This window comes from Accipiter gentilis, chromosome 23, assembly GCF_929443795.1.
Source record: "Accipiter gentilis chromosome 23, bAccGen1.1, whole genome shotgun sequence".
In the NCBI taxonomy this organism is placed as follows: domain Eukaryota; kingdom Metazoa; phylum Chordata; class Aves; order Accipitriformes; family Accipitridae; genus Astur; species Astur gentilis.
The window spans coordinates 6,674,532-6,690,611 of record NC_064902.1 but is presented as its reverse complement, the minus strand read 5'-3'; the positions used below and the strand labels follow the sequence as shown (position 1 = coordinate 6,690,611).

General features: G+C 38.6%; 1 protein-coding gene across 1 annotated transcript in view; it reads right to left on the bottom strand.

Moving 5' to 3' along the window:
• The window catches only part of RFT1 (RFT1 homolog), a 60,975-nt gene extending 48,662 nt beyond the window's left edge, over window positions 1-12,313 (bottom strand). The window contains exon 1 of the mRNA XM_049826398.1: window positions 12,307-12,313. The gene's annotated coding sequence lies outside the window, so the exon portion shown is untranslated. The remainder of the gene's footprint in view (window positions 1-12,306) is intronic.
• Between the last annotated feature and the right edge of the window lie 3,767 nt (window positions 12,314-16,080).

Below are 16,080 nucleotides of genomic sequence, written 5' to 3'. Positions count from 1 at the left end.
TGGATCTCCTGCCTTGCTCCCCCTGCTAGAACTGAAACTGCACAGATCAATGACCTCAACTGAAAGAACACTACCAGTTTTCTTAATCTTCTCAGCTGTTTTGTGCACTTCTGAGAGACACATCTTATGGATATTTTGGCTAAATAAAATTTCATACAGAAACAGTAAAAAACCCACTATCAGCAGAATCCAGACTTTACAAAAGAAATAAAATCATTGTTCTTTAAAAAAAAGTACAAGAAATATTTAGATCAAGAAAAACAGCACACCTGAACATCCCAGAGACATTGGAGAAAACAGTCTTCTCATTTCATTTAACTCACCACTGTAAAGTTCTCCTTTTCAAACAGACACCAACAAAGCATCCTGGCTATCCACTGTTCCACGTTTCAGAGATATGCAGAATAGTCCTGGTACAGCAGATGACAGTTGCCATATACCCTGCAACTTTTAATTATGTACCAACTTCAGGAATCAAACAGCATCAATAAGCTTTATGCAGAGAGATTTCCCCATACTGTGACAGGGATGACATTTCTATTTGTAAACATAAAGCTAAGAAGTCCTAATAGAATATTATTCAGTAAACATCAGTGCTACAGTTAGTCTCTAGTAAACCAGGCTCTTGTTTTACCAAAGGGTTCTGAGATACCAATTGAAAAAACTGTCAAGCAAATGGCATTAGGAGTGGCTCATTTATCCTCATTTACCCATTTATCCTATTTATTAAATTTCACTGACTAAAAGTCTCTAGCACTGTGTGGCACATGATTGCTCTGCATTATGCAAGGCAGCTACCTCAGTTACCAGAACAAGGCTATGGGAGACACTGAATTACCTATTGTGCACTAAGAGTTCTGTGTTTGTACTAAAACTTTATCCAAGAGAATCACAAAGTGCTGTGCTGACAGAGCTAGTCAAGAACTTGAACTGTCGACAGAAATAGAGCAGTTGTTAAACATTGCTATGCAACTATGCAGTCATTTTAGTGGTAATGACTTTTGTCACCAGCTATAATTTAATCAGAAAATGCAAAAGAAGCGAGAAGGTAATAGTCTGTATTAATAGCTATTCAGGATGTCTTGATTTAAACACTTGCCTTTTTTTTAAGTTCCTCAGCACTGCTAATGACTGCAGTTATTAGGACCTTCTTAGTTTTTCAGTTGGAACGCAGTATCTTCTAGCCTAATAGTCACTCACAAAAAGTTCACACACTTGCTTGATAAGGACTGCAGCATTCTTCCCTTATCGCATATCATCAATACTATTCAAGCCTTTGAAGCTGCTGTATATTAGTGATTCAACATATGGTAATAAAGTGAAGGTAATGAAACCAACCAGTCGTCGTGTTTCTTTCTTTAGTTATTTACATGAAGTACATGTAGTCTCTTACATTAGTAAGCTCTACGCAAACATGTTTTTTCATTGAAATGAGAAATATTTTTGAGAGAAAAGTCTTAACCTCCTTTGTTACGTTTTTCTTTTCAAAATCCCAGCATATGACAAGAGAGCCTCCTTCACATAGGCAAACTTGGAAGTAAACAGGTGAAAAAACTGATGTAAGATCATAACTGTATCAGAAGAGGACCAGATACTTCACAAGATCAGCTGTTGCCCCCAGATTTTCACCTCTACATGATGCAGTTAAGGTTAGAGTAGACCACTTACAGTCCTGAAAAGTCATATGGGGACACATGCTATTAGGAAGGCAGAGACAGCCAACAGAAACACAACTAGGTATTAAAATCCTGCAATAGCTGTAAACATCCAAAGAACTAGGACAGAAGTGATCAAACACAGGACACGTGCAGAGGCCACACCTCACCCAGATCAGCTTGGGCCAGCTCAACTCTCACACAGCAGCCAATAGCTGATTTTAAGGAAAGATGTACACTTGCTCCTAAAAAAACTAGTCTTGCCACAAATCTTTAGTTCTGAATAAATAGAAAAGTTACTTAGAGTTTGAACTGGCATTTGTATAGACCTACAAAGATTTCTACAAAAAAACAGTATCTGAGAATAGTAACAAGACATAAAACCTGTGTTTTAAAGGATGATTGTTCTCAGAAATAACTCAGCTAAAAGCTAAAATAGACCATTTCCCATGGTAGTGATTGGTGAAATCTTGCCAAAATGTTCCATTGTAACCAGAATGGACTAAGAACTGCTGACAATACAGCCATATATTCTACAGAGAAATTAGGGACTGAGATATCTAAAACATAGTGATGTCACAGTCAAGGCAATACATCTGATATTATTAAAGGCCATGTAGCCTCACATAATTTTGTTCTAGTAAGGCTATAAACCACCACATCTCTTAACCTTCTCTCTGCTTGGCTACGCTTCTGTAGGCAATTTTTGTTCCCTACTCCCCCAACCAAACAAATGAAACATTTACTGTTGGAGTCATCAGAATTATGAATTAATATCTTTGTGTAATTTCAAGAAACTGAAACATCGTAACAGCTTGCAGTCTTATAACAGGAGATTGAACTCACAGGGAGATTCAAAGCAGAGTCATTTGAAATACTTCTGGTTTGTTCCATACCAACACTTTTTCTTCTCAAGTGATTGTTTGGGTTGCGATGCTTCAGACTTCAAAACCAGTGTCATCCCTGCCAGCATTACAACACAGTATCTTTGAGTTAGAGTCTTCCACTATTCACAGGGGGATCAAACTGGTGCTAGTTATTCTACCTGACCTTCATGCACAAGCTTCTGATTTTCCCAAGGGCTTGAAGAAAAATCAGGCCTAGTATTTTTACCTTGGGGAACAGAAAAGAACACCTTCTCATTCCAACTAACCTTAGGGCAAGAGGGTGAAATTTGACCTTCCTATACAATGTATGCTGTTAATGATTACATACAGATGTGCAATCATTATTACACCACCAAATATCAGAAGAGCATGACTACTAATACCATCTCAGAAAGCAGCTTCCTTTAAGATTAGTACTGTGTTTAATGTTTTGTGAGTCAGACTTTTTTTTTTAACCTCTTGCCCTTACCAAGCATACCTCAACATTTATGTGAGCTTTCATCCATGGATCAGTGATCTTCTTCTTCCCACCTCTGTAATAACTACTTAAGGACCCTAACATAAGTGATAGTTTTGCATCTGCACTGGATAGAAAGCAGAGACACAGCTTTGCTGGCATTTTCTGGAAATGGATGATTCTTCCGACTAAATTTCACTTCCATTAATTAGTCTCTGCTTCCCCATGATCATCTGCAGTTCAAATTGGAGAAGGAGCTTTCTACTGTCTTTGAACTGCTGTACACCAATGCCATACCAATGGTTTATTCTCAGGTAGCTTATTTCACTAGTAACTTCAACAATACCTACTAAATGCACCTTACACCGACACAAGACCTCTTTCACCCTTCAGCATGCCCTTTATGTCCATATGCCTTTTGTGAAACAACTAGCAGAGTGAAGCTGACATAAACAAACGCTTGCATTGAGACACCAGCAGACTGGGTTAGTCTGTAATTTGTATTCTTGCACTGTTACTCCAGGATGATTGCATAGCTATTTGCAATGCCATAAAAAGGTACAAGAGACCAAGCCCTGCCCTTCTTGGTCAGTCACGACCCTGTAATTTGTGGTAGAAACAATCCTAGTATAGTAGGAGGGGTGTGATGGCACCATGCTTAGGTGTTTCATGTGTGCCAATAAAATGGACCAAATGAAAATGTTAACCTACTGTGGGAATGAGAAGAGTTGCTGGTAGAGCTCAACTCTGGCAAATCTTCCAGCTCATTAATCACATGCATTCAACTCTGCAGTAAAGATGTGTATTCTCCGCAGTTATTCTCCATTTAAATATGGCTTTGTCCATGTCCTGCTATATAACATAGTACCTGGGACTGTTCAATATGACAGAAGCTTAGCTGCTTTAAGGGAAGTGTAGTTCTAAGACATTTAAGACATTTTATTCAGCAAAACCATTAGTATGATTGCTAGAAACGCTTACAGAGAGCCGAAAGCTAAATGCAAAGGCTTTTCTTAAAAAACAGGTTTCATAACTAATACAAGATGCTTTTTAAAGTAATAGAAAAAAGTAATGAAGTAAATAAGACAAGTAATGAAGCAATAGAAGTAATGAAGAGCAACTTAAATGTACCTAGGGATAATTCCTGTTTCAAAGAACAAATTAATGACCTTCCAATCATACATCCTTTTATTCATCCATGATTATAACTTTTTATTTTCTTCTTTCTTTGCTATCATATTTCTTCAAACTTTGGAAAATCAGTTGAAGATGTTGGCAGCTGAAAGCAAGAACAGATTGCATAAAAGATCCAGACCAAGTCCTCAAATATATAGGACAAATAAAGGTAAGTTAATGCAGTTAAACCAAAGCTAAAATCTGTCCAGAGTTCTTTCATTTTCAGTATTGCTCACCTTTCTCTATTATGTGACTGCCCTAAATAAATAAAAACAGCACAGTTAGGTGTGCGACTCTACAAGGAAAATACAATAATGGCTATCTTATATAAAGAATACAAAAATACAATAAATACATGGCTATCTTAACTGCGGAAATTAATCAGGCAGAAAGGCAATTTATGAAGGAGGTTATAAGGCATAAAAAATGTTTTCTGGAACAAGTAGTTTGTGAAAAGGTAGAAAAAACTTTCACAAATTTAATTCTGTGTGTGTACAGCGATCATTAAAGTAGACTTCAACAAGAAAATTAAGTTACAAGTTTTGTCCCAGCTATCACTCTTATTAAAAACACCTATAATACAACCAAAAGTGTCCAAAGCTGATGATAGTTAGCCTAGAGTATTTAGTTTCTAATAAATTTATTATCTCAGATCTGGTTTCTATCATGTTATAAACAAGATTACTGAACTACAAGACAATTTTTCATCTAAAATATCTAAAATTTGTGATATTAAACATTAGCAGTAATACCTTTCTTCTTCTCTAAGCATTTAATCAAACCCTTGTAACAAGTGCTCAAGTATTGCCAAGAATCTTTTGTTCCAGTTATCACCACCTCTCAAAGAAAAACTTGTTTTTTAAGAAACAAATGAAGTATGAATAGTAGAATTGTCAGCATTAACACAGCACAGACTCCAGAAAACAGAACTGGATTTTCCATTCCCCTAACCTTCATGGAAAATGGCTGATAGTATCACAGAGTCACAAGCCAGGTATTTTTCTACATTATTTCTTATTATCATAATTAAGTATATAAAGTCTGATAAGGAAAAAGAGAAACCAACAATTTCTTGCAGAAGGAAGAGGGTGTCAGTACCATGAAGTACATGCAAGTAATTTCTTTCAGGGCAGGGAATGGAGGGAGAGAGAGAAAGAAAGTGAATGAGGATAGTAAAGCTTATTCCAGTGAAAATGTAAACACACCACAAAACGAAGCGTGGGCAATTCTGGTCAATCTAGCAGGGAACAGTGATCCTTTAAGAGGTTAGACTACAGTTTCTAAAGTACTAGGATCAATTTGCATACGTTCATGGCCTAAAACAGATGCTAAACACTACTGAAGTGCTGGAGATCTAAGACAACACCCCAACAGTGGCTGATAACATTCCAAATGATTGAGAACAGTTCTTCTGCTAGGCAGGTGTTCAACTGTACCTGAAGTTTTCTTATTTCTTCTTTAAAAAAAAAGGAAGAAAAATAAATCCTCACTTTGAACACACCACTGGCAATGTTCCCTCTTTGCTTCCTCATAAAGTAAACTTTGTTTCCCCAGGCAGTTGATCTATCAGGCTTTGTAGTCCTTAACTGCATTTCAAAGACAGACACTCTGTGATGCACTCTGCATGGTGAAACAGAATACACATAGTGAAATGGTCTCACTATATATAAAGAAATGCTGTGCTAATGTAACCCACTGATTAGTACCTCCACAAACAGCAAGAAGCTGTTCTCTAATGCCAGGGGAAAAGATAGGAAGGGAAGAACTATATGATTGTACAACAGAGAACAAACAGAAAGCCATTAAGCCTCTTCACAATGCTCCTGAAATAGAAACCTCACTCAAAAAGAAGAGATGCCATGGCTTTTGGATACTCTGAAAACAAAGTGTATTTTGCTTGTGCACCTAGGGCTATTTTGTATTCTACCTCCCTACCTTCTACTTAAGAAAGACTGCCTACACAAATGCTGAGATAACAACAATAGGATCACAGCAGAGGTAAGAGTATTCATCATTCAGGCTCAACAGGAAACAGCAGTATAATATTAAAGAGAAACTGTAGCCCAAGTTCTGTGCTCAGTGTGCCTAGCTCAAGGCTGCAACAGTAACAGCTTCAGCGCACATACTCCCAATCCATACCTTTGGAAGAATACAACTTAATCCACATTTTCAAATTAGAACTTCTCCTGCTAATATGACTTTCCTTTTATGGATCTGCACTCTGTCAGGCCAGCAGGGATTGATTAGCTGGGAAGCACAGCGAGTAGAAAATATCTGTGTATGAAAAACACCACAATGAAATAAATTGTGGCATACAAAAATTGAGTTAATCTGAAATCCCCAAACAACTTCCTTTCCTATAGAAGTATATTAGAAAGTTTAGTTAGAAAGATTAGCCTGTAGAGAATGAGTAGTTAAGCCTTTGTCAGCATTTCCAAAGTGGCCTTCCAGAGTGTGCTTCAGAACAACGGTTAATCTGGTCTCTGTCAATTTGCTCTCACTCTGTTAAAATAAAACACCTTGCTATCCACAACAGGAACTGTCCCTCCCTGTTAATATAATAGAGCTGCAACACATCAAGTGATACAAGAAATGGAATGGTATTCACTATGAACAGTTGAGGTCTTCCCAAAATTCACCCAGATGGGTGACTTAATTCCCTTAAATATTTACCTAACATTTAAAGAGCAACAATTTGAAAACCAACAAAAACAACACTCAAAAGACCGCTTTGTCACGAGCACACCTTGTACAGTAATGTATCATTTCAGTTAGAACATTGACCCCACTTATCTCAATATGAAAAATGTTCATATATATGTTTTCTGTAATGTCAGATTCCCAATAATTGGTGTTACTTCTTAATTTACACCTTATTTAAGGTGTCACAAGTTTTCCTTCTATCATATTTTAACCTGTGTTATTCTGACAGACAAAATATCCCTCTTCAAACAGTAGAGCTCAAAGCTCTGCTTTCTAAATAGAGAAAGGACTCTTCAAATTCAGTCCAGTACAGTAGGATGCTGTGACGGACACAATTACCATGATTTACAGATGTTTTCCAGAAGCTATGGAGATTTCCAGTGACTGAACAAGGATACAGTAACAATCTTTTGTCAAAAATGGAAACTGAAACAATACCATGAACCCTCAGTGAAGGCCTCACACAGTTTCATGGCACATTAGCAGCAAAGTCAGTTTAAGCAGCTAGAGCCGAGTCATCTATTGTGCCCATGCGTGTCAATGGACAGAACTTGTCACCAGAACAACTATTCGTAGAGCTGTACTGTAACGGGGATCGGAGTTTAAAAAAAAAAAACCAACCCCAAAACAAAACCAACAACAACAAAACCAAAAAAACACAAAGAAAACCACACACACACACTTTATACACATGCTTTTTGTGGTAATTTCAACAGTCCAGTATAGAGTAACACTGCACAAACAAACCCTGCAACACATGTGAATAGTCACTGTACTGAGGTGAGAATAAGAAAGCTAACTGTTAGGGCAGGTCTGCCAACCAAGTCAGTAGCTCATGAAATAACAACTCCACCCATCTTAGCAAAAGTTGATATTATTACATCAAAGGCATAAACTAGCTAATATTATTTTCCTAAGCGATGGCCATTAAATGTTTTCTCACCCTACAGCTGTTCCTCCACTGTAACAGGAAGGATAAGTTTTTTATTTTAGTTCATAGAGAAGATTCTGGGAACTGGAATGGATGCTGGAGGTATGAGGTCCTAGATCACGCAGAAGAGATCCAACAGGCAGTAAAAAAAACCCTTTCCAGCTGAGATCATCTGATCTTAGCTGCACATGGTTTGCAATACTAAATGGTGGAAACCTGATTTAAGGGAGTAGGGAGTACAGGCACAGCACACAAAGTACCTTGTTTTATAACAAACCTTGAGATGTCTGCTGCCCAAGTCCACACCCTCACCTGATCAGAAAGTATTAACCTTGCTAGATCATGTTTGGTTTTGTCAAAGACAATATTCTCAGTAGAGCATGGGATGAAAACCACCACCTTGTCCCCACAGTCTGACTAGACCTCTGAAAATGACAGGCTCCATCTTACTGACAAACCAGCCCCTGTGACTTTGGTATTACAGAAAGTTACTAACACTCCAATAATTTTTTAATTCTTAGCTTTAAAATGCCCCAAACTAACCATTTCAGTAATTGTGTGGTCTGAGGGGCAAAAGGCATAATGCTTCCCTTTTATTTCACTTTTACCTCTGTTGCTCCAGCTAATAATGTTGTTGAATGTGGTTAGTGACACTAGCACTTTACCTCGGAAAACTATAATTTAGAAGTGCATTTGTGTTTCATTTTCTTCCCTCCTCTAGGAATGGATTCCGTGGAGACCAGAACTAAAAACTGCTTTCATTTTGTTACTCAGAAAGGTTTAGGGCCAAAGTGACAAAAACACAGCTTATGGCACTCAAGTAAAGCTAATCATTTCTCTGAAAGTTTGGGTTTGGTCACGTCCTCCTCGTCCCCCTCAGGTAGAGCTAATTTCCATCCCTTTACTGTACATATCTATTCTAGAACTTTACTATCAAAATATGAACAGGGCAAGACTGAAAGCAGCTGCATTATTACAAAAGGTATCTCTACATAGAGATACAGGGAAGAAAAGAGAGCGCCATGAATCTTAAAGACAATGACGGCACAGAAATAACTCTTCTTGGAATCCTGAAATACAGGCCTTCAACAGAGATGACAGGGGAAGTCTTTGTTTCGTGTATTAAGAACATTAAGGGTTTCAAATTTTTTGTTTCAGCTATTGCAGAACATGAGAAAAGGTGGGAGCCTGAGAAAGAAATTCTCCTACCCAGACTTACACTGTCAGAATGGAAATGAAGAAAAGAAATCAAAGAAAAAAAGAATCCGTTATAACATCATATGACTCACAAGCTTTAACAAACTGCCTTCAGAAATACTGCTGGCCAGGGTAAAGGCTCCCTTGTCTCTCTCTTCCATTTACACATCCCAAGATTTGCTGCAAAAGGAAACACCGATATTTTCCTCCAAATCTTTAGGGAGAAACAGCTTTATGTTTTCACAGCTGCACTTGCCAGAATGCTGTTCCCACCAGTCCCTTGGCTCTTCCCTCAAATGTCCCATAGTTCAGATTCCTTTAAGGATAACGCTCAAATCTCCATATCAGTCCCCAGAACACAGAGACATAACCCCTGTCTTAAAAGTCTTCAAATGATTCTCCCATCTTGCAGTTGGAATAGCTCCTGCTATACAACACTGCCGAAAAGAACCCAACACAGCACAGTGACCAAGTCAAAAACATGAACTTTTTTCTGTTTCTTCTTCTATTTCAGGATCCAGAAGCTGTCAAAGGTATACACAATCTTCAAAGCAGCAGATGGGTACACATGCTTTGAATTTAGAATCTGCTCACATGGATCTATGTTGACAGCTTGTAGAAGTTCCTTCACAAAGCTGAGAACCTCAGAACAAGGCTCAACACCTACAAAGAGAACAATTTCCTTTGTTCTCCTTGGCAATATTAAGCATGTTTATCTTGTCAGTGCTCACAGAAGAGCCTTGCAGTATTCACCCCATGAGAAGATTTACCTCATTTAAGAGAGCAGTAAGACAAAACAGCCCTGTAGGCCAGTTATCCCAACCATGGCTTTTGCTTGAGTCTGCCCACAGAAGCAGTCAATCTAGTAAATGGTTAAGAAAACGAATACAGATGTACTAAACTTAAGGGGGAGGCGGGGGTAGGAATAATACAGCAAGATGACAGCAAGTAAGAGTCATGTCTACTTCAATTCTTTTCCCTTGTAGCTACTCCAGCCAAATTAAAAAAAAAAAAAAATTAAAGGATCCTGAAAAAAATACCTGCAATACCTATGGAGTGCTACCACTGCACATTAAGTTAACTAGGTTTACTCTTACCTATAATGCTTGCCTAACACTTTTACATCTGTAGGGTCACTCCAACATCTAAAAAAAAAGACTTGTTTACTGTGCTGACCTACACTCTACAAGCTTGTAAAAAGTAATTAGTATTTTGCAGCAATTGAGACCATACACAATATACAGTGCAAAGAACAATAATGTTCTTCATTGCAGGTCTGTTCTGTTTGAAATAAAAACCAGTTGGAAATACTATGCCTTCCGATTGTTCCAAAGTCCTTTCAAAACTCTCACTAGCTAACGTTTGCCTTAGAAGTGACGATTTAAAAAAATCAAAGTAGCCTTGGTTGCCTCTGCAGCATTGAACTGCACATAAATGCAGTTCAAGTTGCACAGTGCACGTGACACATTGGCAACCTCAAAACAGGTGTCAGACAGGAATGCCACACTTACTGGCAGAGAAATTCTCTCTCATTCTCCAAGATCCATTTCACAGGTACTGCAACCAAAATAGAGCACTCTGTATTTATAGCCCCACAAAGCACTCAAAAAGGTTTAGTCATCAGTGTGCTAGCACAGACACACCCCTCCTTCATGGGCTAAAAATAGGAGACTGTTAAGGACTCCTGAACCAGATTTGGTGAGTGATGTAGTACTGCTCACCATCAGCAGAGACATTTTATTAGCTCAAGGTTTCCTTGCAGTTATTTACCCAGTGATATCCGAGTCCTCCTTAACTACTTGCCTTGAGCATAGCTAATGATTAATCTGTATAACCCTTGACTCTAAACAACCTTTGTCAACTCTTGTTGACAGAAGCAGTTGACAAAACTGGCTTCCTAGCCCCTCCAACACACAGCAAGTTACACAAATTCTTACAAGGCATTGGCAAGGTCATCTGAGCCCTTTGTATCACTTAATTATAAGTATATGTATTAATTCAGCCAGAACAGCAGAAAATGTCTTTGCTTTCTTCAAAAAGAAAGTGAAGCTTGACCCTTGCTTCAAATAAATGGCAGCAGGTTATGCACCTGGTAAATTGTTCCAAAATTAACCTTCAAATGGTAATGAATCCTGAGTTTTAAATGGAATAATTTACCAAGCCAGGTTTTTGCAGAATCACAGGGCTGGGGGGGGGGGGGGGGGGAAATCACTTAAATCACCACAAACCAAAAAGCCCACCTGGTGAAACCCATCAACCTGTTTGTAAGCTTTTTCATAAAACTTATGGGGAATTTCTCAGCTTGTTGACAGTACTGACTGCATTAATCTGGGCTTTCCACTGTTCTTTGAAAGGGTACACCAAGATGAGTCTTCCAAGAAATCACAGCTGGTGCATTTGCAAATGAACAGTCAAAACACATATGAAGAGAATGATTCCATTTAATCCTCTGCATAATATCTATTTCCTTCGTTGTTAGTGGAAAACACAGAACACAGATCTCTGCTTTTGTAAAATTTCACGCACCATGCCTAAAACTCCTGGTGGTATTGAAAGTTCCACTGCTTAGTTGCAATTAATAATGATTTCAACTGCCCCAAATCATCTTGAGATTAAGTGCTCTGCATCCTATTATGATTGCCTCACCTTCTTCTGTTTATGTGCCAATGGATAAAGAGCATTCGAGAGCAGCATGGGGAAAAGCAAGAAAGAAAAACCCCAAACAAGATACAAAAAAAGAAAACACAGACTCATCACCTATTTCCCTGGCATATTCACATTTTCTTTTGCTTGTCATGCTCTAGAAAAATATGGAAGTAGAACTAAAGAAAGAAGCATGTAATTTGCAGCAGTAGTATTAGAGAAAAATTACTTATTTCTAAGCATCTCTATTGCTGGTTGACAAGCCAGCTGAATACGAGCCAGCAGGGTGCCCAGGTGGCCAAGAAGGCCAACGGCATTCTGGCCTGTATCGGAAATAGTGTGCCCAGCAGGAGCACGGACGTTATTTTTTCCCCTGTACTCGGCACTGGTGAGGCCGCACCTCAAGTCCTGTGTTCAGTTTTGGGCCCCTCACTACAGGAAAGACATGGAGGTGCTGGAGCGTGTCCAGAGAAGGGCAACCAGGTTGGTGAGGGGCCTGGAGCACAAATCCTGTGAGGAGCCCCCGAGGGAACTGGGGTTGTTTAGACTGGAGAAAAGGAGGCTGAGGGGAGACCTTATCGCTCTCTACAACTACCTGAAAGGGGGTTGTAGTGAGGTGGGTGCTGGTCTCTTCTGTCACGTAACTTGTGATAGGACGAGAGGAAATGGCCTCAAGCTGCGGCAGGAGGTTTAGACTGGATATTAGGAACAATTTCTTTACTGAGAGGGTTGTCAGGCATTGGAACAGGCTGCCCAGGGAAGTGGTGGAGTCACCATCCCTGAAGGTATTCAAAAAGCGAGTAGTCGGGGTACTCCAGGACATGGTTTAGTGGGCATGGTTGATGGTTGGACTCCATGATCTTAAAGGTCTTTTCCAACCTAAATGATTCTATGATTCTATTTACTAAACCACTACTTCCACACAGTGGTACTGTAGAACAGTTTTAAACCAGGACAGCAGAATGAAAAAGTAGACAATTTAACTGAAGATTATCCTAAAGCATCTCAATTATTTTCCTAGGTACCACTTTCTGTAAAGAGTATCTTTGCAAAAATCCCCAAGATAAAGAGGTCTGTGTTAAACTTCTGTTGTACAAGAGGAAAGTAGCATAGGGTGATAGAACACCAGAATGGTACATAATCAGTATCCTAAATAAATTTTCTGATAAGTCACCTCAAATGGAAAGAGAAACAGAATAAGAATATAAATGTGCAAAACCTCTTCCATTCTGGGGATTAGTTCCAATTTTATTCCTTAATGGCCAAACTGCTTAACTCCACCAATTTGTATTTTTACTGCTGACAGATGAAGTTGACATGACATATAAGGAAGGCTTGAGAATCCACTTCAGGCATTTATTTTCATAAACAATCTAACCGGAAGGTGGTTGTACTGAATTTGCAACTGTGCACAAATGTCTAGACAACATAGATTTAATTTTAATCCTTTTGTAGCATACACATACCTAAATGCATTTTATAAAAAATGATTCTTTCATTTTTTAACAAAACATCTTCCTGCTACTTAATTTTGATCTACACATTTTAATTTTAAATGTTGTCCAATAAAAATAATTTTTATTCAGCAAAGCACTCTCTCAGAAAGGTTTTCTGGACATTGTCTCCACTGAGAACAGTGTCAAAAGGGCACAGACTTAAAGAATCTTTTCCCACAAGGTGTGTCCCTTCCTGGGCTGTCATCCGACAGACACATGAAAAACACCCACTGACCACAGAAGGGAATAGTTTCAGGGACAAAGGTGACAGCTGTACAAACATATTTTCAATGCCAGGTTTATCCAGGATAGTGAAACTCTTGGTTCTTAACCTTCTGAAGCCATCGTATACAGCCTCCCCTTCTGTTTCCAAGAAAAATCTAAGGCAGAGAGCTCCAATATCCGAGGTCACAGAAAAGCCAAACATCTTGTAAAACGAAGAAGTCAGATTTTGCCTGTGGCAAATTTTACAAAACCTCTTGACACTGCTTAAAAGGCTGGTTTTGTTTTGTTTTCTGTGTTTCTACCTCTTGGCTCTTGCTTGCAAATACTTGGGCAGATCTCAGTTTTAGCATTCAAATTACAAAGTATCCGTGGTGTGTTTGACACAGCTCCAGAATGGCAATGTCATGCAAGCTTCCCTGCACTGCAGAATGGCACAGTCACCAGAGTCTGCCGGGACACAGTCCACAAATTCCCTCCAACAGTGATTCAGAGCAGAAAGAAAAGCAGAAAGATGTAACCTAGAGGGGTGAGGCTTTGTCTCTGTTTGATGCACAAGGGACAATAAACTAACTCATTAAATAAATTAAAACAGAAAGAATTAATTTAGTTCAGAAATGGGGACTCCCTTTGGTGCCTGGCTCATGAATCATAAAGAAATGGCTGATGAGTTAGAATCAGGTAAGGCCAAAAAAGACCCTGACTTGCTTGGGTACTTATTCACCAGTGATGTGTGTTAACATTGGCCTACATCAAGATTAATTTGGAAACCAATTGTTTAAAGGGGTCTGCAAGTAATAGAAGGGATTTTTCAGCCATCTGAATACCAACCAACCTTGTCCTTTATTTCTCTTACCTTAAAAGCCTTCAGATTGCCTGTGAACTAGACTACAGGAATCAACAGAACTGGAGCAAAAAATTCTGCTGCCTTCCACTAAGACAAGTCAAGGACAATTCACAAGTATGCAGTCAGTTTTACAAACTGAGGTTGATGCAAATGACAAGAACATACTTACAGCACAGGACCATGACTCTGTGATTCTTCTCTAGTTTTTTCCTGATATTGTTTTAAGCAGTGTAATTCATTTCATATAAGACTTTAAGGAAACCAAGTAGATTTGAACAGAAAACAAGGTACACAGCAGAGCTGGTCAGGAATTCCTTGATGAAATACTAAATAAGAATTCTAACCTGATGTGGGAAAAAAACCTCTTCTATCTGGATGATGGCATTGGTGCCACTTTGCTGGCCAGTAGTAGGAGTCACTGCAGCACACCTTGAGGTGTCAACAACAGCCTGAATCAGCCAGCAGCAGTGACAGAAAAAGACACACTTCATCACATGGTGAAAGGGAAGCATAGGCATAACTTCCAAGAAGTCTCGGAAACCTAAGAATTTGGATCACAAAGATGTTGGGGATCTGGCAGCTTTTTTCAGGTCTAAGGACATGTCCTCCATCTCCATGGCCAGACCATTCTAGACAAAGCAAGTAGCTGTGCAGGCCATGGGAAGAGAAATGCTGCAGGTATAAAACTGCTTTCAGGTGCAGCAGCAACTCCTGCCCAGACAGTATAAGCATTAGCTTATCCATTTTGTTCCTCAACTCAGACAAAGTCTCTGAATACTCCTCATTGAAGTATGCGCTCCATTTAATCTAGAGTGACAATTTATCCGGTGAGATAAGGCTTTAAGACTTGCACAGCTTAACATTTGGCAAAACTTCTGGATTTCTCAGCTGAAGGTATAAACAAAATGTAAATACCAACTTACCTGATACTAACAGGTATGTTCCTGTAATTGTCACATTGCTTGCATTGTGCCTGAGTCACAGTATGGAAATCCCTTACCAGAGTAAGGAATTAGTCCATCAATAGGAGTATCCACATGAAACCAGGAACATAAAAAAAAAAAAAAAAAAAAAAAAGAAAAGAAAACCAAGAATTACTCCTGAGTCAGCATCATTAACCAGACTGAATGACTGTCAGACAAACAAGGAAGTTAGGAAACTGTGTACGACAGGTATTTTGATTGGGAATTTCCTCTTTCATATAACTTACTTTAAATAATTTTTTGTTGCAGAAATTGATTAAAGGAATACCAATGGAAAATTAAATGTTCTCAAAAGTTAGGTATTCTATTAACAGCAGTAAATGACTAAATCCAGTCTCTTGATTGTTGGAATATATAGAAACACTTCCATACTTATTTGATACATAACAACGCATTTATGAACATATATGACTAGGACAGTTTGCCCAGTATGCACATTATCGCATGTTATCACATTATTTGCTTGTTCAGATTAAAGCACTCAAGTTTTTGCAAAGTAGGAGAAACTTTCTTTCCTTGTAAAGAAAGAAACTTAACCTAAATTTATGAACTGCTCAAGGTACATTATCTTGCATCTTGAAAGGTGTCAAATGCACATGGAATAAGATGTAGGTGTCTGTTTCACTACTGGTGTGGAGGACAGCATGTGGCCTATTTAGTAGAAAAAATATTATTGCACAAGTACTGAAACTGGAGACAGAATGATCCACCCTGGTGAAACCACAAGAAAGGAAAGTCAGGACAGTAGCACTGCCCAGTTACCTGTGATATACTTTGGCCATATAACTTGCATTATAGTTTATACTATTCTTTACTATGAAAGCATCAGAGGATTTCTAATCCTAATTGCCATAATTATGGCTGAATTTATCACTCTTTCCTT